The 21,991-nt window shown below is 46.5% G+C and overlaps 1 protein-coding gene and 1 long non-coding RNA gene across 4 annotated transcripts in view; both read right to left on the bottom strand.

Annotated features, from left to right (window-relative positions):
* GSE1 (Gse1 coiled-coil protein) overlaps positions 1-21,991 on the bottom strand; it is a 391,224-nt gene that overhangs the window by 123,991 nt on the left and 245,242 nt on the right. The gene's annotated exons all lie outside the window — the stretch shown is intronic.
* The window catches only part of LOC132592333 (uncharacterized), a 120,504-nt gene continuing 109,661 nt past the window's right edge, over positions 11,149-21,991 (bottom strand). Inside the window, exons 1-2 of the long non-coding RNA XR_009557793.1 lie at positions 12,432-21,991; positions 11,149-12,316 (exon numbers count right to left, since the gene is read on the bottom strand). The exon at positions 12,432-21,991 is cut by the window's right edge and continues 109,661 nt beyond it. This is a non-coding gene — a long non-coding RNA (uncharacterized LOC132592333). The remainder of the gene's footprint in view (positions 12,317-12,431) is intronic.

The raw sequence follows: 21,991 nt of genomic DNA, 5'->3' as shown, positions 1-21,991 counted from the left end.
AGGAGGAAAAATTGCCTCGTTTTTTTAAAAAGAAGAAGAAAGGGGACAGAAAAGGCAAAAGGTTGACCAAAGGATGGATTTATAATAAGAGTTTCCGCATCTGATTTTCCAGCACATGAAAAGCTAAACTCTAATGAAACAAACCCATAGGAGTGTGTGTGTGTGTGTAACAACACAGTTGGGTTGGGGGCTGGGAAGAACCTCCAAAACAAGTAGTGAAATAACTTTTCCTACCCCCTCCTCCCCTTCCGCCTATGTCTTCACCAGGTTGCCCCTTCTCTTGGCTCCAGTTTTCCATGTACAGCAGCTGTTGGTCCAGGGGGGCAAACAGTAACACTCCCCCCTACACATGCATATGCACACACACACACACACACACACACACACACACACACACACACACACAATACACAAGCTGCTTGAATCCCCCCTTTAAAGGGGGGAGTAAGACCCAAGAGGAGAACTTTGTCCTTTGCTGTGAGGAAGCTTCCCTTTTTCACCCTCCTGCTTTGAACACAAAAGACTGAGAAGAATAGCAGGACTAGAGTTAACTATCTTGAGAGGGAGGGAGGGGAGAGGCAGGTCTCCCCAGTGTCCTAACCTGCCCTAAAAGCTCTTTCCAGCTAGCAGCCTTTGGCAAAACTGACACAGTTCCTAACCTGCTGCTTCTGGGATGAAACACTGATTGTACTCTGTCACAATTTGGAAGGCTGGTTGGCTCCCATCACCCCAGGGGTGTAACCAAGGGAGGCAGGGGGGCAGCTGGCCCCTAAATCAGCACAAATTAATACAAATCTGAGGTTTTGCTCCCCTCAAACGAAAGCCTGCCCCCCCAAAAAAATTCCGGTTACACCCATGTCCCACCCCACCCTAATTGTGTGGTCCATGCAATACAAACCTGAACAGAGAGAGTAGGCAAAGTCTGACACATCACTGTCTTTGTTTCCATCATAGAAATATGGAATGCACACCACAGAGAGAATTAACCTAAACTTACAGATAACTATGTTCTCCTTTCTAAATTCTCCTTGCAACCCCAAGCATTTGCACATTAAAGCTTCTTAGAACATGAAAACTGTGGGTCAGGAGGGCTCTCAGGAATAAGAGAGAGGGTACACTCTTGAATTTCAAGCCAAGGAATCTGAAATTTAACCATCGTGCTTGTTTCAAAGGAAACCAATACTGCTAAGCAGAATTAAAAAAAAAACAGAAACTTGTATATGATTTAATCTGCTAATCTCCCATTTGTCCACCTGGTAACACCTGCAGATCAGCCCCAGCACTTAGATGCAAGTTCCTGACCAGATTACCTTAAAATACCCACAGCGGTTATTAAGCAGGTAAAAATGGCTGCAGTTTGTTTAACCAAATTAGGTAGGATGTATTCTCTCACAGGACTCATCACCAGGCAGAAGGTGATAAGAATTGGTTTACTGGGGAGTGAACCTAGGTACTTGCATTTGGGATTTCTGAGCCTCTCCATCATCCTGCTCTCCCTCCACCAGCTGTGGCCTGCTCTTGACACCCAAATTCAAGATGGCAAATGTGTGGTATCTCTGCATCGCAAAGGGAAGCCACATCCTGTGCTGGTCATGAGGCGCCCTTCAAACAGCTTTAGGCGGCAGCCCCGGGGAAGACTGCCGGCTTGGTGGGGGGAAGGGTGCATGCAAGTGTCACCCGCCTCTCCCTTGCGTGGGCCACCAAGTCCCAAGCAAAAACAACAACCCCAAGCTTCTGCACACAGAACCAACCTCCTGAGAGAATGGTCTGCAATTAAAAACAAGCAAGTAACTCCTCCACCCACGAAGCCACAGTCTGCCCATATATCACTGTCAGATCTCGACATCATTTCACCAAACAGCAAAGGGGAGGGGAAGAGGCTGTAAAAACTATACCGAAAGCAAGACTCCCCAAGAGGGGAGAATTATTGTAATCGTGCAGTACTATTCTGAAGCTGGAAACAAATACTGAAGGCAGGTAGAAGAGATGGATTGCCACTCCTGGAGCGGACCACCCTCTTGCTGTTTTTGCCTCTGGTAAAGCAGGTTTCTGTAGAGTTGCAAAAAAAAAAAACCCCACAAAACCCTGCAAAAGCTATTTGACTACAGGAGATTTTTTTTGGCGGGGGGGCAAAGAGGGCGGGGTGCAAACACATACACACATCTCCCACAACACACACACATCTCCCACCCAGAAACAAAACTTCAATTGACTCTCTTTAAAACCCCTGTATGTGTCCTGTCCAAGTCAGAACAGACCAAAAGACTGTGAAGTCCATCCTGCCTCAAGATCTCCAGCATTTAACTCATATAAACCATTCTTTTCCAGGGTTTCAAGGCAGGAGTATTTCTCAGCCCTGCCTGGGAATGAACCTAGAACCTTCTGCCTGTAAAGCAACTGTTCTACTACTGAGCTATGATCCCTCCACCAGGGTGGGGGGAGCAGTCAATTTGATCCAATGAAAAAAAAACCTATGACACTAGTCAGGCTTTGGATTCAAACAAATCAGGTTATTTAAGGAGGTAGTGGCATAAATAGATGAAAGGCCAAACTACTGTAGATGTGATATCAATAGATCATGACTTGATCTCCCAGGATTTTCCCCAAATGTAAAACAACTTGGGTGGAAGAAATGAATCAGAATGCTAAGCAGGAGTTAGCCTGTTGCAAATTGCACACAACCTGTGCCAGCTGCTATTAGCTCATGGAAGAAGACATATATGTAACATATGCATATCTTTGGGGTCACATCCACACCTTGCATCTAAAGTGCATTTAACACACATTTAACACAAACAGCTTCCTCCAAAGAATTCTGGGAACTATAATTTATCTAGCTAAAATTTCCAGCACCCTTAATAAACTACTGTTCCCAGGATTCTTTGGAGGAAGCCATGCATTTAAAAAGCTCTTTAATGGCATGATATTAATGCAACCTATGTCTCCCCACATTAAAAAGCAATTTTTTTTTTAACAAACTAGCATAGAAGGGCAATCGGTTGAATTTTAAAGAAGAAATGCCCGGGTGGAATCTTCCTCTTATAAGTGATATACCTTAATTTCTTCCACCAGATTTTACAGTGAAAAGGGAATCTATCACATCCCTGCTGAGATACGAAAACAGATGCTCTTAAAAATTGGTATTTTAAGGTGCCCTGGAGACCAAGTTATTTTACTTAAAACAAAAACAAAAAACAGTCACAGGCTTATTCCCCAGCAGTATTTTAATGGGGTGCAGTTTAGGCCACTAAACCAATGCAGGTTTACTTCCAAGAATGTTGTTTTCTCTTCTATCTGGGTTGCATGAGATTTGATCCTTGCATGCTGCTAAATGGAGCATCCTTGTTCTTCAGCTATACAAATCAGACAGAATACATGAGGCCCAACAGAATTAAGAAGGGCAGGAGTTTATTTGCATCACATGTTTTTGTGCTCCCCAAATCTAAATACTCCTTTCAGTGCCTGCACAGAGGCATGTTTTACAGAATCTCTGCAGGCAAGGAATGTGTTCTGCCCTTGGAATGAATGAGGAAAGGCTCCTTTCAGCACCGGAACTCCACCCGTGTCTCAGAGCTCATTGTACCTATAAAATGCCTGTGTGATCAGAGCAACATCTTCCAACCTGGACTTCCCACTGATGATGAACACATACAGCATTTGGGGAAGCAACATAGCTTGGTAGTGGAGCAGCTGAATTGTATGTAGAATGTCCCAGGTTCAATCCCTGGCATTTCCAGGTAGGATTAGGGGAGACCTGTCTGAAACTCTGCAGAGCAGCTGCCAGGCAGTACCGTGTTTCCCCTTTTTTAAGACACCGTCTTATAACTTTTTTTCCTCAAAAAAACACACGGTGGCTTATTTTCAGGGGGTGTCTTTTTTTTTAAGTGCTGGTACAACTGGGTCCCACTGGCTCAGGACACTCGGTGCTCTCTTCCGCGCACATTATAAACACCACACTCTAGCCTACTGTGCTATCCAGGTTTTGCTGTCAACCAGGCTGGCAGCAGCTCTCCAGAATTTCAAACTTGGGGGTACCTGGGGGTTAAACCTGGGATCCTTCTGCTCCCCGGGCTCTCTCACGCCGGCCGAGGAATGAGGAGGGAGGCCGTGACCCGTCCCGCTCTGAGATGCTTGTGAGGGAAGCGCGAGGGGGACGAGGCTTGGGCCCATGCCCCTGGCGCGCGCGCGCGGCTGAATGACGAGCCGAAGCGGAACCTTTTCTCTGTGGGGGGGGGGGAGACACGCGCGCGCGCAAACACACACACACACACACACACACACACACACACACACACTGAGAGAGAGACACGCACAGGGAGAGAAAGAAAGAGACGCGCGCGCGCACACACACACACACACACACACAGACGCACGGGGGAGAGAGAGAAAGAGACGCAAGCACACACACACAGAGAGAGACGGACGCACGGGGGAGAGAAAGAAAGAGACGCGCACAAACACACACACAGAGAGAGACGGATGCACGGGGAGAGAAAGAAAGAGACGCGCACAAACACACACACAGAGAGAGACGGACGCACGGGGGAGAGAAAGAAAGAGACGCGCACAAACACACACACAGAGAGAGACGGATGCACGGGGAGAGAAAGAAAGAGACGCGCACAAACACACACACAGAGAGAGACGGATGCACGGGGAGAGAAAGAAAGAGACGCGCACAAACACACACACACAGAGAGACGGATGCACGGGGAGAGAAAGAAAGAGACGCGCACAAACACACACACAGAGAGACGCACGGGGGGGGAGAGAGAGAGACGCGCGCACACACACACACACACACACACACACACAGAGACGGACGCACAGGGAGAGAAAGAAAGAGACACGCGCACACACAGAGAGCGTGCGGCTGCAGCACACACAGAGAGCGTGCGGCTGCAGCGCTCACGAAGCAGCGCTGCACTTAGGGGAAGATGGCCAGGGAGGGGGGCTGCGGGGTCAAGGCAATGCGTGAAAGGGAGGGATGGCGAGGAAGAAGTGGGGAGTGAAGTGATCGGGGCTTTAACATGCCCGCACGCGCAAAAGGGAGGCTCGGAATATGGAGATCGGTTCTGGCTGCTTCTCTTAAAGTGCCGCAAGTAACGAGCCTCTCTCTCTTTCCTCCTGCCGCTCGTGCCCTTGGTGCTTCGTGCGGCGCTGCTTCACGCTTTGTCAGCGCTGCAGCCGCCACCGCTTCTGGGCACCCACCCGACCCCGCAGGCTTCCTCCTCCTGCCGCGGCCGGCATTGCAGGAGCTGGGTCCTGCTGGCTGGTGCTCCGTGCGGCACTGCTGCACGCTTTATTGGCACTAAAGCAGCCACCGCCGCTTCCGGGCACTGACCCGACCCGGCAGGCTTCCTCCTCCTGTCGCGGCCGGCATGCTGGGTCCTGCTAGCTGGTGCGGAAGTATGGCTTATTTTCGGGGTATGTCTTATAGCTCTCAAATGGTTAAAAACCCTGCCATGGCTTACTTTCTGACTACGTATTAAAAAAGGGGAAACACGGTATATACAATACTAAACTAGATGAACTCAGTATAAGGCAGCTTCCTACGTTCAACTCTGAAGAAAAGGAAAGGCTCCATTCATTTCAATCGGGGCTTGTATTGGAGCCCTGTGCTGCTATATTTCTAAGGGCAATCCAGCCACCAGGGTGATAACCGGGAATGCAGGTGTTTGGATGTTCACAGCTTCACTTTGTACTTCAGCTTCCCATCTTCCCATCAACACCCACACTGACAGCACCACCTATGGTCGCTTAAGCCAATCACTCATCTATCCCCATCACTCCTGCCCCTCACAATCCTGTGTGCCGTCAACTGTCATTCTTTTATAGGTTTTTAATTTGCTAGGATTACCCTAACAACGGTGGTAATTAATACTAACCCCTCCTCTACCGTATATGCTAATGGCATGAGCCATAAAAATTAATTTGCAAACATGTCATTACACAATAGCTGAACAGCCAATAAACCTGCAATTATAGGCCAATCATTGAGCAGGAACAGAGGGAGGGGTGGCTTGCCAATTTGATTTTTTTTTAATTACATAAAGCTCTAGAGGAGAATTGTTTCTCTCAAGAGAAGCTGGGCTTAGTTTCAAAAAAATCAGGCTCTGCCTTTGGTTTCCCTAAAGCTTAACCCAAATGCAGGTGAGAGGGAGGGTGACATTCTGGAAGCCCAGAATGGTTCCCTAGCACAGAAACCATGTTAGCAGATGATGTTATGCAACACTGATAGCTTAGTACATGAAGGAAAGAAGGGAGTTCCTTGCATTTGCCCCTATCCCCAGGACCCATCAGACCTAGAGGATGTGATGTAACACTGAAGCAGAAAGCAGCACATGAGTATATGCAGAGTGATTTCCCCAAAGTCTGCAAGTAACCACAGTCTGCCAAGCCAGCATAGAGAGAGGGCTTTTAAGCTAGAAACTTTGGAGCTACAGTCATTCAATACAGAATCAATATTTAGTAAAGCGCTTTACAGCTGCTACCGAGTGTGCCCTCACAATAACTCTGCAAGCTTGACCACTTTACAGAGAGCAAACTGAGGCCGCTTTGCTGAAGGTTACACAGTGAACTGGCAAGGTAAAGGTAAAAGGTAAAAGACTGGACGGTTAAGCCCAGTCAAAGGTGACTATGGGGTGTGGCACTCATCTCACTTTTCAGGCCGAGGGAACTGGGATTTGTCCACAGATAGCTTTCCGGGTTCATGTGGGCAGTATGACTAAACTGCTACTGGCGCATGCAGGACCATGACGAGTGCCAGAGCACACAGTAATGCAGTTTACCTTCCCGTCACAGCGGTACCTATTTATCTACTTGCACTGGTGTGCTTTCAAACTGTTAGATTGGCAGAAGCTGGGACAGAGCAACAGGAGCTCACCCCATTGTGCTGATTCGAACTGCTGACCTTGATCAGCAAGCCCACGAGGTTCAGTGGTTTAGACCACAGTGTGCACCCGCATCCCACAGCTGACAAGACACCTCCCAAGAGTCAGGTCCAACAATGCTCCTCTCACTGGAAGATCAGATTGAGTCCTGTTTCTGGTGGTTATTCAAATCACCACTATCTCAGAATGCCAGTGCAGGAGGATCCTAAGGGCCTAGGCAGGAATCAAACACCACCTGTTTCCAACCTGCCAAGCTGCCTCTCAGCAGCCCCGGGCCAACCATTTCTTGCTCTGTGACTCAGTTTGCCCCTTTCAGCAGGTATGACCCAATTCCCAGAGATGCAAGATGGCCCTACTAGGTCCACATTGGCACATCTGCCCAAGGAAAGATGCCAGTTCCAGGAAAGCAGAGCAATAAGCAGTGGCTGCTGCTGGGCTTGTTTTTCAGGGATGGCTTGCCTTGCCCACGCCCTGTGCCTGGGTGCCAGCTCAGAGCTCTCTCTCCCCCGCCGTCCTTTGTACATTGCTCACGTCTACGGTGTGCCAGCCCTCCAGGGCTTGCTAATGGGAAGGGAAAATGGTGCTGGGCAGCAGGAGGGGTACTTAAGAGCTGCCTCACAGAAAATGAGCTATTGTTCACTCCTTGTGTATTGAATGCACAAGCTTATGGAGGGGGGGGAGCGTCCTTTCTGGAGAGCCCTTTGCATTGCCTGAATGGCACAAGGGGAAAGAAAAGAGAGAGAGAGCGCTCCCTTGCCTTTGCCAAATGCCCTTTGGACTGACATAGAAATGAGGTGAGGCAGCTCAGCCACAAGTCAGGCTCAGATGAGCAGATATCTTGGACAGGCCAAAGGTTTGTAAATGAAACCAGTCAATATTATTCTTATTAAGCGTGAGCAAAGGTAGCAATTGCTATGACATAGTCTTTGTCATGAGATCATGTCGCAGGCTGGCCCCTTGGCAAGAGCAGTATCAGCCCATCACTCATGATTGCTTCTGCCAGGAGGAGCAGGGGATGTTCAGACCGTACCTCAGCCTTTGTATTGTATCTTTCTTCAGCAGGAGGGACCCACTCCCGAACCCTCGGAAGACAAAGAAACATAGGAAGCGGCCTTATAGCGAGTCAAGACTCATTGGTCCATCTAGGATTTTAGACAGGGGATTGAACCTGGGCTTGCAAAATCATGTACTATACCACTGAACTGCAGCTCTTCTGCTGTGGGAGGAGGAGGAGGAGTTGTCAGCCTTGGAGCCTGGGGGTCATGCTTCAGGTGGGGAGGCTATTAAACTTGCCACATCCTCCACAAACACCTAGATTTTCTACTCCCCAAGGGAATCAAAGAAGGCAACAAGTGCAACCTGATGGCAAGCCAGCACACATCTGTAAGCCATACCATTGCTCCTTCTGGATACAACGTGCTCACAGAGACACTTGATTAATTGAAAAACAAGAATTATGAAATGATCTTTTAAAAAACAATAGAGCTCAGCAGGTGCAAGGAATGCTATATGTGTTTGGAACTCTTTAGTTAAGCAAAAAAGATGGTAAGGAGAAAGTGGACAGAATGTTACCCAAGTTGTGGTTATTCAATGCAGCTTTGAACAGTAGATTCTGGAGTGACACCCCTTAGAAACTAGCGTGTTAAGCATTATATAAATCATTGAAATAAATACGGTACAAATCTACACAAGCACCCAGAATTTCACACTAAATAGTACTATGTGGTGGAATTCACTACCATAATATGTGGTGCTGGGCACTGGCTTTGGTGGCTTGAAAAGGCAAAATCACACAGGATGTCCTGCCAGTGGCTATGAGCCTCATCAGTGAAAAGTAGCCACCATGTCAGTCTATCTATGAACACTGGTTCACAATGTAAAAGAATAAACAACAATGTGAAAGATCTATTTCCTTCATGCTTTGCCGATCATTGTGGCAAACAGGGTGCTGGAGGTCTGGGCCAGCAGGGCTCTTCTTATGTTCCTAAGTCCACAGTTTGAATTACAGTGGTACCTCGGGTTAAGAACTTAATTCGTTCTGGAGGTCGTTCTTAACCTGAAACTGTTCTTAACCTGAGGTACCACTTTAGCTAATGGGGCCTCCCGCTGCTGCCACACCACTGCCGGACGATTTCTGTTGTCATCCTGAAGCAAAGTTCTTAACCCGAGGTACTATTTCTGGGTTAGGTAGCGTCTGAGACAGGGGTGGGCCACAAGCGGCCCATGGGGGTCGTTAACAAGCCGCCGCCGAACCGAGCTGCCTGCTTGGCGAGTCCCCACGCGCTGCGCTAAACCGGCATAGGACGGAGCGGGAACTCGCTGCCATGGTGCCGGAAATCGTATCTGCGCATGCTCAGATGTCAAATATCGCGTCTGTGCAGACACAGAAGCCGGAAACCACGTCTGCGCAGATGCCGAAAATCACGGCCGTGAGCGCAATCCAGCCCACGGAGGAATCTCTACTGGAGTGAATCGGCCCAGGCGAGGTAAACATTGCCAACCCCTGGTCTGTAACCTGAAGCACCTGTAACTCGAGGTACCACTGTATAACCCCCTCCTCTACTACAGTAAAAACATTAACCACTTCTCCCCACCCATGTTAAGTGGGAACTTCAGAAATTGCTCTCGGGAAGAAAAAAGGGCTCACTGGTGCCCTCTAGTGTGTACGATGGTACCATATCAAAGGAACAGCAGCCCTGCCTGAGTAAGAGGGACAGTGTGGAAAATCTGTCTCTCTTATGAGTAAATGCGAACTCAAAAAGATGAGTAAGTATTTCTAGGCATCCATCAGGCAGGATCGCTCAGTTCAGCATCCTTCCAATCTAAATATAAAAACCTTTCCGTCATGCTCTATACAGCACCTGCCTGAATACTGAGTTTCTTTTGAGAGGTTGCCCTGCCCTCACGCCCAGAGGAGTTGCAAGACCTGCTACTCACAAGACAGGCAGTGAGGCATCCTTGGAGAATGATAGGAGCTGCCCCTCCCCCAATCTCATCTCTAGTACAGTACTATTAAAGGTGTGCCCAACTTACACCTGGGAATTGCAACGGTCACATGAAACAAGTAACTGGATAAAGTATAGAGACTTCCTAACGTCCACCACTGGCTGGTCTCAAATTCTTAAATGTCTCCCCAAATGTCCCCATTTTTCTCTTTGTGGATGTGCTCAAATATTAAAATCCCTGGCTTCCACACTGGGGAATCTGTAGCCTTCCACTTGTTGTTGGACTACAACTCACATCAGCCCTGAGTCATTGGGCACACTGCCTGGGGCTGGTGGGAGCAGGTTCCCTAGCCCCAAGTTCAAGGATCTTAGGTGGGAAGGCTGAGAAAGGCCTCTGTCCACAATCTCAGGAAGCCAACATGAGTGGGGGAAGGCAGTTAGAGGCAGGAGAACCTGAAACTCTCATGTTGGCAGCCCACCAAAACTAGCAACAGGCAGCCTCCTTGGATTCTGCTGCTTTTCTAAATGGCCATGTGGAAAGAGGGCCAAGGCCTGGAGGCAGGTACACTTTCCAAACACCTGCAGCGTAGGCGAGGGCTGGGCAAGCTCACCTAAGCCTTCCACAATAGCTCCACTGCCTTTGCCAAGGAGTGGGTGGCTAAGTGAGTGCCAGGCTAAGAACACTGCATCTGGGAAAGGGCTGCAGTTCAGTGGTACAGCACGTGCTTCACCCACAAAAAAATCCCAGGTTCAATCCCTGGTGTCTCCATGTAGAGCTGGGAAAGGCCTCTGCCTAAAATCCAGAACTACTGCCAGTTAATGCAGACAACACTGAACGAGATTGAGCAGTGGTCAGACCTGGTATAAGGCAGCTTGCTCTGTTCCCATGTTCCATCTCCTTTCTCCACTTTGACCCATATTTTCAGAAAGGAGGAGCATCACAAATCTTGCAACAGGTCAAGTCACATCCAACATGAAAGCATCCCATGCTTTTCCTCAAACCCCTTCCTGTCCGTCATTGCCTAATGCCACAATTAACCATCTCCCTATCTTCTACCTGCTTTGTCAACAATCTCCCAACACACCACCCAGAAACACGTAGCCACTGTGTTGTGTCTGCTTAAGAACTTTCTGAACAATAGCTCAATACACTTGGAGGAGTTAGCTGCCTGAAGTTAAGTCTTCCCATTCTATGCTGCAGTTCTATAGAAGGATAAAAGAAGCACTGAACACCAAAGCGAGTGCTCAAATCAGCTTCCAGAAAACTTGGTCCTTTTTCAAAAAAAAGTTGCTATCCTCTATGGTGGTGGAGACAAGCTTGGAAGCATGTTGGCAATGCCTGCTGCAATCTCAGATGCTGTAACAGTGGTTGGCTGGAGGTGTGGCTTCAGTGTTCTGACCCCTCCCATAAATAGCAAACCAGAATTCTGCAAAATAGGCAGCATTCTGCAAAGTAAGAGAAATTTTGCAACTATGCACATTTTGCACAACTGTACTCATCACACAGTTCGCATCAAACAAACAAGGAGTATATGCAAGCAGCCCTAGCTATACATTCCAGTCACATAGCTGAGCTGAGCATTACCACATCACCTGCTGGGGAAATCCAGAAAATGCTGAACACAGGAGGAAAGATGGAGTGGCAGAAGGAGGAAAGTGTTGGAAGGACACAAGACCTGCCTCTTTCATGTGAATTACATGTTCTGCTCACAGCAATCCACCTATGCCTGGCCTATCCAGCAATGCACAGGGGCACCCTGAGGTTAAGAAGAAGAAGAGTTTGGATTTGGTATCCCGCTTTATCACTACCTGAAGGAGTCTCAAAGCGGCTAACAATCTCCTTTCCCCTCCTCCTCCACAACAGACACCCTGTGAGGTAAGTGGGGCTGAGAGACTTCAAAGAAGTGTGACTAGCCCAAGGTCACCCAGCAGCTGCATGTGGAGGAGCGGAGACTCGAACCCGGTTCCCCAGATTACAAGTCTACCACTCTTAACCACTACACCACACTGGCTCTTGCCTGCCTTCCCTTAGATCCCTAATCATCCCAGACTCTCTGGTTTTGCTCGACTGGAGCAGGGCTGCAGCCTCATTTAACAAATTCAGACATACGTATCACTTCTGGAAAGCTATTAGTAGAAGCAAAAGGAACAAGCAATTTAGAGAAAAGTGAAAGGGACAGATAAACACACCAGCATGTAGCATATAGGTGCCTCTATTGAAAGGTGCAGCTTCCAGTACTGTGCTCATCTATACTGCCCTGCAAATATTTCACCAACATTTTTCAGTGGCACAGTTTTGCTAAACCTGCTCCTAGAGATAACTTCTACAGACCTGATACACAACAACTCCTTCAATAACATTCTGAAAAAGGTCGCATTGTCCTCCTCCAGGTCCTAACTCAGTGTTCTAAGGTCCCCTTGTTCTGGTTCCCGAGTGCCTGTGATTTGGAGAGAGGACAGAAATAGTCCTCTCTTGCCCTATACATCCAACTAAGCACAAGACTGTGTCAGCCAATAAGCCCAGAGGGGAAAGTGCAGCCACCTCGAGCGTTCATTAAGCAGGAGCTACTCAGCAAAGATTTCCTGCCGCCACTGACCTTTGATTAAGTGAAATGAAGACATCCATCAGGATTTCTAAAACCGACTCAAGTCACAGCCAGGCCTCTAACGCCACTCGCAGACCTCTGCTCCAGAGTGGCTGGCTTCCTTCGTCGGGTGCCATCCCGCGGGAGGGGAATGAAGAGGGTTATTTATATCAATAGGGCACGTCTTGGCCCCCTGATCCGCTCGACCTGGCTCATGAATAAAACATGGATCTAATTACGAGATGATGAGGCCAAAGCCGCTCAGAGCAGGGAGGAGGCAGGTCAGGGAGAAAAATCCTCTTTTAAAAATCGCCCCACTTTTCTCTCTTATCAACTTGACCGAGGTTTTATATTGGGGTGCAGGGCATACCTCTGCAAGAGGCAGAGTGCAACGTCAGCTCCAGATCCCAAAGCAGGAAGATCATCCAAATGCTACCTCCCTCAACTTTGTAAAAACAACAACCTAGATTTCTTGGAGAATCCCAAATCTGAGAATGACATTAAACTAAAAAGCCAGTCCAAGTGGTCAAATGCATACAGGCTTGATGAGATCTGCACTGAGTTCAGCATCATGTGAAATCATTTTTGGGGTTCCTGCACTGTTTCCCCCCCCCCCCGCCCCAGCATGGCTTGCAAAACTGACCACAGCTCTTTATTTATTTAGACAACAACAACAACAACAACATAGTAGTAGTAGTAGTAGTAGTAATATCTAAGCAGTGCACAAAATAAGGTAAAATAATTATAGATAAAAAACAGTTTTTTAAAATCAGGAAAAATGGGCAGCTTTGTTGCAAAACAGCCACAAGTGGCCCAATAAATGTGAACAGTTTCGTTGTTAGCCAGGCATATGATGAAACAAGTGCATGGCCACTTCTTCCTGTGAAAGAGGTTTGATCAAGCCATTTCTACATCACCCACATTCAGGTCTCAGAATTGGCTTAACCAGCTCTGATGCTGCTGCTGCTGCTGCTATGGGTTCCCGGTTGCTTTGTTTCCAGCAGAAAGATGAAACGCACATACATATAGAACCTACATAATACTGCCATTTTTTAAAAGAACCCCTCAAGTTCCTTTTTTAAGAGGAGTGAGGGGAGGAAAGGTCTTGATGCTTTGTGTCGATAATATGCACAAAGACAGATACGTTCACCAGCTGCTATGATGAGGAAGGAGGGGGAAATCAAAGCCATTATCTGCCCAATTCAAGAGCTGCCTCCTTGCTTAATAGCCCATTGAGGAGCAAGGTGTTTCAGCACGGAGGCTGCCTCCTTCCAAGCAAGGCTGCCACCCCCACCCCCACGAGGTACTTGTGCACGGGAGATAAACTTCTATGAGCACGGAGCAGACTGCCAATAAACTCAGCCTGCCTCTTACACAGCCCAGCAGCTGCAAGTAAATACAAGAGTATGGGGCAGGGGGGCGGGGGTGGGGTGGAATTAAGCAATTAAAAATGCATTGCTTTCTCCAGCAAGCAAGGAAAGTATTGTAGCCCCCCTCCAACACACACCTGTATGCTGCACGCCTTACCAACAAGCCTCCCCCCCCAACAATGATCTCTCTCTCTCTCTCTCTCTCCAACCCAAACTAGTCATACTGAGTTGCAATCTGAGTTGCAAAACCTTGGAGCTAAGAAAGGTGTCCCAGCACCTGCCTGCATAGGGATATTATGGAATTCTCATGCTTCCCCCCCCCCAAAAAAGGAGGGGTGAGCCAGCCAGTGGCCTACAGTCTGGATTTGATTCACAATACAACGTTTACCTGCTCCCCCCAGTGGCCCAGCCAAAATTAAGCAGCACCTTTGCTGTCTTACTGGTTTCTAATGGTGAGAAAGAAGTTCCACCTTTCAGTGTTGCACATTTCATTAGGTTTCGTATATGGATGTCTCATCCATGCCAAAGCACATGTGTTCCAAAACTGGGAACTCTCTGCTGTAAAATTGTAGATTCTTTTATCAGAGAGCTTAAGTGACTATCTCACAGGAGAGGATTGTGCAGGGAAGCATTCTTCTGCCCCAGAAGTGGTTGTTAATTTCTTTAGCTCCACTTTAATTATCACTAAACAAAACCCCACTATATTGATAGGGTGAATTTTGCTCTTGGGGAGTACCTGAAGGCAGCTTGGGTCCAGTAGGCCTAATTGCCCAGATCAGATTGGACTATTTCTGATATCTTGCTGGTGAGGCACGGACTTGGCTTGCAAGTGTTGGATCCCTGGAGTTATTTGCACCCTCCTTCCACCCACAATACCTCTTATTCAATGGACCTGCTCTGTAGATAGAAAGAACACAGGAAGCTGCCTTATACTGAGTCAAACTATTTGTCTATCAAGCTCATATTGTTTACTCTGGCTGGCAGTCTCTGTTACCCAAAGCTATCAGGGGTTGAACCTCCCACCTTGCGTGTGGCAAGACATGTGGTTGAGCACTGAGCTACAGGCCCTCCCCCTGTACTTATAATTTGGATTTGTATGGGCTGATGGGATGGATTTGGTGGCCTGCTCCTGTGTCTGAGCAGGCGGCTGGGAATAGATTCCCCACCTCCCACTCCAAAAAATCCTTCCAGCAACAAGGGAAGTATGACTTTTCTTTGATGCATAGAAGAAGCTCGCTGTGAATTCCTTGGATAAGGAAGAGGGGAGACAGTTAAACAGGACTGGCCAAAGCAGATAAGGGATGATGAATGGAAGTGGAAAGCCCTGGGTGGCCAAGACAGATAATCGGGTGATGCTGCTGCTGCCTGCCTGATTTTAAACTCAGGTGCTTGGAGTAAAAGTCTGAACCATTCTTGAAGCCTAGGAAGCCAGCAAAGGCAGGAGAAGCAGCGTGTAACTAGTCCCAAATCCTTCAAAGATTCAAAGGAATCATCAGGCTCCCAGGCTTCCTGATCAGAAGGATCCTGACTGAAACTCCACAGGGCTGTATGGAAAACTTTCCACTCATCACAAACCAGGGAGTGGAACAGGAGCAGGAAAGACTGGAAAGTTATTTCCAGTTCTTAGATGTCAGGACTCTGCAGGCATTTTGGGAGGGGAGGGGGAGAAGGAGAATGCAAACCAGCTCCCGCATTTTCCAGACCAAGGTTTTCTCAATCTCTGCAACTGCGTAAAAGAGAGAGAGAGGGGCTACATACACCATACATTTAAAGCACACTGAAAACACTCCCCTAAGAATTCTGGGAACTGTATTTGTTAAGGGTGAGGGATAAACTGCAGAGCCAGGTTTCAGTGTGTGTGTGTGTGTGTGTGTGTGTGCTTTAAAATTTATATATGGTATGTACGCAGATGCTGGAAAGAGCATTCCAAAACCATCCTTGCATGTAGTTAGCTGCATGGGACAGAACTAGGTGACCCACAAAAAGAAGCAGATGACTGACAGCTCTAATAGCCCTTGTCTAGCTGCAGCATCTACGACTGAAAGATGAGAAAACTGCCTGCCCCATTGCCTTTTGGACTGACAGTAGGCACCTCTGCCTTCCACTGCTTCTCCATCTATCATAGACCAGAATGGTTGCAGCAGAGGACAAGGATGGTGCTGGGGGAGGGGAGATGAAGGGGAAGACAGACTGAGCTAAATAGCACAACCATGCATGTCATTTACCTGATAGGTACGTCACCATCATCTAATTCTGCCTACAGAAATGCCAGTCACTGTGCTTTTCATTTTAGAAGAGGGTAGCTACACTAGTCTGTCACTACAAAAACAACAAGGAGCACTGTATTGTCTTGAAGGCTAACCAGTTTATGATGGTGCAAGTTTCTGTGGATTAGAGAGACTTTATCAAATGCATAGAGCATTGTCCTGTATTACAAGTACATATATACCCATGGCTGGGATAGGGTTTGTAAAACAGTAAGGTCAGAGGGGAACATCATGAAGAAACTACACATGGTGACAATTATGCTATTAATAGTGGCCACACACACACACACACACACAGTCATTGTTGATACCACAGACACCCTGGCATCATTTTAAGTCAATTAACATGTGCATTTTGACTTATTAAACTAAAATGGAAAAAAACCAACCTCTGTCCTGATTTAACCCACAAGAGCTTTTAATGCTTTCTACACTAAAATACACAGTCCAAAATGTGTGTAACAAGATACTCAAACAAGGGCTGGAGAGGGCTGAAGAACTACAAAAGATATGCTCTGCTTTGGCTTACTGGGAGTCCTGCACACCCATACCCTAGATTTCAGAAAGCACCGTCCTACATACCTTTAAGACTTTCTTTGCAATCTTATAGACTAGAAACTTGTTTTGGAGTTTGTTTGGTTTTTTAAAAAAATGAAAAGCTGAGATTATCAGGGCTCTGAATTGTGCACTGGATAATACTTGGCCTATACACCAACAGGCTGTTGTGATCATCTGGTTTGAACAAGCATGGGGAATAACTATAGGTGAGTGGACCTGTGCCAGTGAGGGGGAAAGGGGTGCATGGAAATGAATGTGGAATGGTAAGCACGGAGAAGATATGTGTTTGTATACAAAGGAGAAGAAGCATGAAGCTAATGGCTCACTGGAGCTGGCTCAGCACAGACAGAACAGGTTTCCTTTGCACAATAAAAATGGTCTTTGCCTGCTTTCCAAGCGACTATTCAATTTATTTATTTATTTAAAAATACTGATAAGCTTCTCCCTTCCCACCCCTTCACCTTGATGGCACTGCTGCAAGCCTGTAACCATTTCTGCCCTATTAGAAGAGGTATTAATGAGGTCTCTGATCAGCTGGCTGCCTGGTCGGGTGAACTGCAGAAGGTTCAAGTAGCAATTTTCCATTTGCACTTCAAATGTTAATGAATGTTCCTGTGTCGGTTAGAGATTCCCAGCGATAATCGGTGATGCTCAGGTCACTGCAAAGGCTGGCTGCTCACAAGAAGGGTGGTGGTTCTGTTTTGTTTTTTTCAAGCCATTTGATTTCTTTAGGGAATACTCCTGACCAAACAAAAACCAGTAATTTCCCCTGACCAGTCCCGCATACTCCAATTGGCTACAGGGAGAAGGAATCACAAATCAGAAGGCTGTTTCATGCAGGTGTCCCTTAAGCACCATATATTTCTGGCTGCAGAGTGAAGTTGATTCCGGACAAACAAGTATCACTGGGCAGAGGTACAATAGTGTGTACACACACATACATTCCCACACAGCCTGCAAGTCTTTTTCTGACAGCCTCATCTCCCCTCCCCCACCTTTTCTAAATAATTCATCACTGTTAATCCCTAGGCCCGAGCAGAGCCGCTTGGAGGTAAACGCTCTCAGGGGGTGCTGATGATGTAATTGCTAGGTTTTTGTGTGTGTGTGTTTAAAAAAACAACAACCACCACCTACTTCAACGCAGCTTGGAGCCCCGTGGGTAGGTGCACTTTCAAAGCAGACTTCATTGAGTGGGGATGTTAGGCACCCCATGGGACAGCGAAGCAACTTGGGGTGTGAATGCAACCCAGCTGTCTCTATGAACAAGATGATTCCCCACTTACAGCAATGGGAAGGAGGTGTGTGTAGCACACGCACGTACACACACACACACACACACACACACACACACGGGTGCAAACATAGCCTTGCTATGAAGAAAAAGCATCCAATGAGGAGTTTTCAATTGGTCTGGAACTTGGGCAGGAACAAGAGCACCATGACTTTGTTTTAAAAGATGCACAGAGTGCCCTACCCTTGCCACATACTGCTTCAACGTGTCGTTGTGGCAGCTTTGTGGGTGGGGAAAGGCTTCACAGGAACACAGGAAGCTGCCTTATGCCAAGTCAGGCAATTTGCTCACCTGCAGCCTCATATCATGTTGGCAAGCAACAGGAATAAGGCAAAGAGTTATTTTCTGCCCCCTGCTTCCTGCTCCTTTTAACTGGAAATGCTGGTGCCTGACGCTCTACCAGGTCAGACCGGATTGAGCCCCATCACATTCTATTTCAGAAATTAAGCAGTGGCCTACCTGAACCCCAGATTGAACCTGGGATGTTCTCCATGCAAAGCACATGGCCCTTCCCTTGGAGGAGGATGTTTCATGCCAAAGAGAGGCAATCTGTGGCTCTCCAAGTGTTGTTGGACTATACTTCCCCCATCAGCCTCAATCAGCACAGCCAATGGTTTAGGGGAAATGGAAGTTGTAGTCCAGCAATAATAATAATATACTGTAACTAATACATGGAGGACCAAAGGCACCTCTGCATTATAGCAGCAGTACAGTTGTCAAATAATAGTGCTGCATGGAGCCCCCACTCCTAGGACCCAATGAAATCCTGCTTTGGTATAATGCAGAAAAGTAGAGTCACTCAAATTCCATTCTAAGGCACCTGTAGCACAGTGGTGGGACATCTTCGTTGCATGCACGAAGCCCCAAGTTCAACCTTCAGCATCATTCGGGTCCTTTTTATCTCAGGTAGCAAAGCTGGGAAATGCTTTATTTGCTTGAGACCCCGGTAAAAGGAAACAATGCAAGAACAGACAGAGAAGACATTTTGCTGCCTGAAGCAGAGCCCCAAACCACAGTCATCTTCCAACCAGGCCCAACACTACAGAAAGTCTCACTGCACCATTCAGACCCCAAATCCCTGCCTTCATCTATCCACCACCCACCTTGCCACCATCCCAGTGCTGACTGGAGCAGGTTGCTGAGTATTATTCCAGTCCAATAGAATAATATAGCAGAAGGCAGCTTTACATTATGCAGCGGGTGCCTCTCTCTATAATGTAAACCCTCTGTGTCATTTCACCAGTACTTCATGACTCAGGCTGGGCTCAGTTTCTTGTGAACACATGGAGCCCTTGGAGCAGACCTGAATAGAGGCACCCTCTTGCCTTCCACACTTACACTTGTTGGGCTTCCTATACTGATCCCCATATCCAGTTTTAGGTCTATCTGTGCAAGGTGCCCTTCTCTCATAGGGGAGGGGCTGTAGCTCCATGGCAGAACACCCGCTTTGCTTGCAGAAGGTCCCAGGTTCAATCTCCAGCACCTCCAGATAAGGCGTGGAGCTGCTGCCAACCAGCATAGACAATTCTGAGCTAGATAGATCAAGGGTCTGACTCCATATAAGGCTGCTTCCTAATCAGGCGTGGGGGCATTACAGTCATCACCGAAGACAACTGGCTTGTTCACACATTACACTGAACACCAAGTACAAACTGTCTCTATACATGTGCACATGTTGGTGTGAAAGAATGTATGTATACTTGTCACAGGTCAACTATTGTGTACACAGATGGACAGAATCTACGCTTGTTGTGTGTTACATAGGAATAACTGTACCAGCGGACAGCTCATCTATTTGTGTACATGGGTACACAGATTGTATGGTTGTTGAATGTAATGTGTGAACATCGCTTACGAAGAAGACATATGAGCAAGGAAAAGCTGGCTGGAGGGGGAGTGCAGACTTGACTCTCCCTGGGCAGTCTGTGATCTTCTTCCAACATGTTTTTTGTGTTTTTTTAAAGGTGATCATGCCATGCATGCCCACTAATTAATTCTTAACCTCTGTCAGCAGTTAACTTCCAAGAGGTGACCATTTGTTCTCAGGAAAGACAGTGGCTTATAAAGAGCAAACCAGACTGGGCCAATTCTGTTTCAGGGATGAATTAGGAGCTCGCCAGTTGCAAGACAAGTTCATCTATTTAATTAAGTAGCGGAGATATGGCTGTTAAATTAAGTTAATGGCTCAGCGTGCCAAAGCAAGGAGATAAAAGAAAAGCAGTCATCAGAGTGTCGTGTGTGTGTGTGTGTGGACACACATACAATAAAATAAAAATCACACATGTCCCCAAATCTCTGGTACCTACTCCTGCCAATTGCAAGCTTATCCTCCTCCCTTTCCCAATCTCCCCCCAAACTGTGCTTTATTAGAAATTCAGATGGAGAGCAATACCACACTTGTATCCTGCACATAGCTTTGTTCATGCATGCAAAAATACTATTACATTTTTCATTTTTAGTTTTTCCTGTCTTCTCCCTTCAAATAACCTAAAGCAGCATAGATGGTTTTTCCTTCCCCAGTTTATCCCTTCAGTAACCCTACGAGGTAGGCTAAGATGTAATAACCTTGCTGGATCAGACCATTCACCCACCTAATTCCGCAAAATAGCAAACCAGATGCCACTGGGAAGTCCACAAGCAGGACATGAACGCAAGAGCACTCTCTACACTCGTGATCCCCAGCAACTGGTATGCTGAAGGTAGTACACAACCAGCTGCTGATAGCCTTGTTTTCCATGAACTTGTTTAATCCAAGTGGGTGGCCATCAATCACTACATCCTGTGGCGGTGAGTTCCTTAAGTTAACTATGTGCCGTGTAAATAAGACCTTACTTTTGCCTGTCCTGAATCTTTCAACTAGCATTTTCACTGGACAATCCCTTCACATTCTAATATTATGAAAGAGGGAGAAAGAAATATGAGATAATGACAGAGCCAAGGCGACCCAATTAGCCTCATGACAGTAATGGGGTCTGGACCTGGGCCTCCCCAGGCTTTGTCCAACACTAACCACTACACCTCACTGCTCATAACAAAACTTTGCTGAAATGACAAAAGCCAAATAGGATTCCAGACAGAAAAGTCGAAATTAGAAACGGAGTTATTAGAGACAGACTACAAGAATTTGTCTAGAATGTATAATTTGTTGCTAGAATGGCATTTGAAAGATGAGCAAACAAAATCAGTGATGATTGAATGGGCCAAGGACTTGGGTCATAATGTGATGATGTCGGAGTGGGAAAAATTGTGGAAGAAGGGTATGAAATTTACGGCTTGTACTGTGTTGAAGGAAAATTTGATGAAAATGATGTATAGATGGTATTTGACGCCGGTCAAGCTGGCTAAAATGTATCACAAAAGCGACAATAAATGTTGGAAATGTAAGCAGGATGTTGGCTCATTCTACCATATGTGGTGGACATGCCCTAAGATAAAAGGCTTCTGGGAAATGATTTATAATGAGTTGAAAAAGATGTTTAAAAACACATTTTTGAAAAAACCGGAAGCCTTTTTGCTTGGAATAATTGGGGAAGAAATCCCCAAGGACGATGTTAATTTGTTTATGTATGCCACCACAGCCGCTAGGATCTTAATAGCACAATATTGGAAAAAAGAGGAACTGCCTTCGAGGCAGGAATGGCAAATGAAAATGATGGATTATATGGAATTGGCAGAATTGACAGGAAGACTCCGGGACCAAACAAATGACAAAGTTTTAAAAGATTGGAAGAAATTTAAAATATACATAGGGTATGAATTTGAAAACTAGATTTTGAACATCCAGGAAAATAAAGAAGTTAAGGCAATAGGGAAATAATAGAAGATTGAAAGGGAGAAAATATGATAGATGATATAAAGATGAAATTTTTGAAGTGTTAAAGAGACTATATGATGGGTAAGAAGGATGATTTAGAAACTGCTACAGAAGTTTATAAAAAAGAAAATCAGATAGTAGGGAATTGGGGAAGCCAGAGGACAATGAATATTAAAATGGATTAGAGATGATATATTTTTTTTTGTTGTATTTTTGTATTTTTGTATTTCTGTATTTTGATGTTTACTTTTTGTATTTGTGTTCTGTA

Source organism: Zootoca vivipara, chromosome 6 (genome assembly GCF_963506605.1).
Source record: "Zootoca vivipara chromosome 6, rZooViv1.1, whole genome shotgun sequence".
Classification (NCBI taxonomy): domain Eukaryota; kingdom Metazoa; phylum Chordata; class Lepidosauria; order Squamata; family Lacertidae; genus Zootoca; species Zootoca vivipara.
Note: the sequence above shows the minus strand (reverse complement) of the source record. Positions and strands in the feature narration are given on the sequence as shown.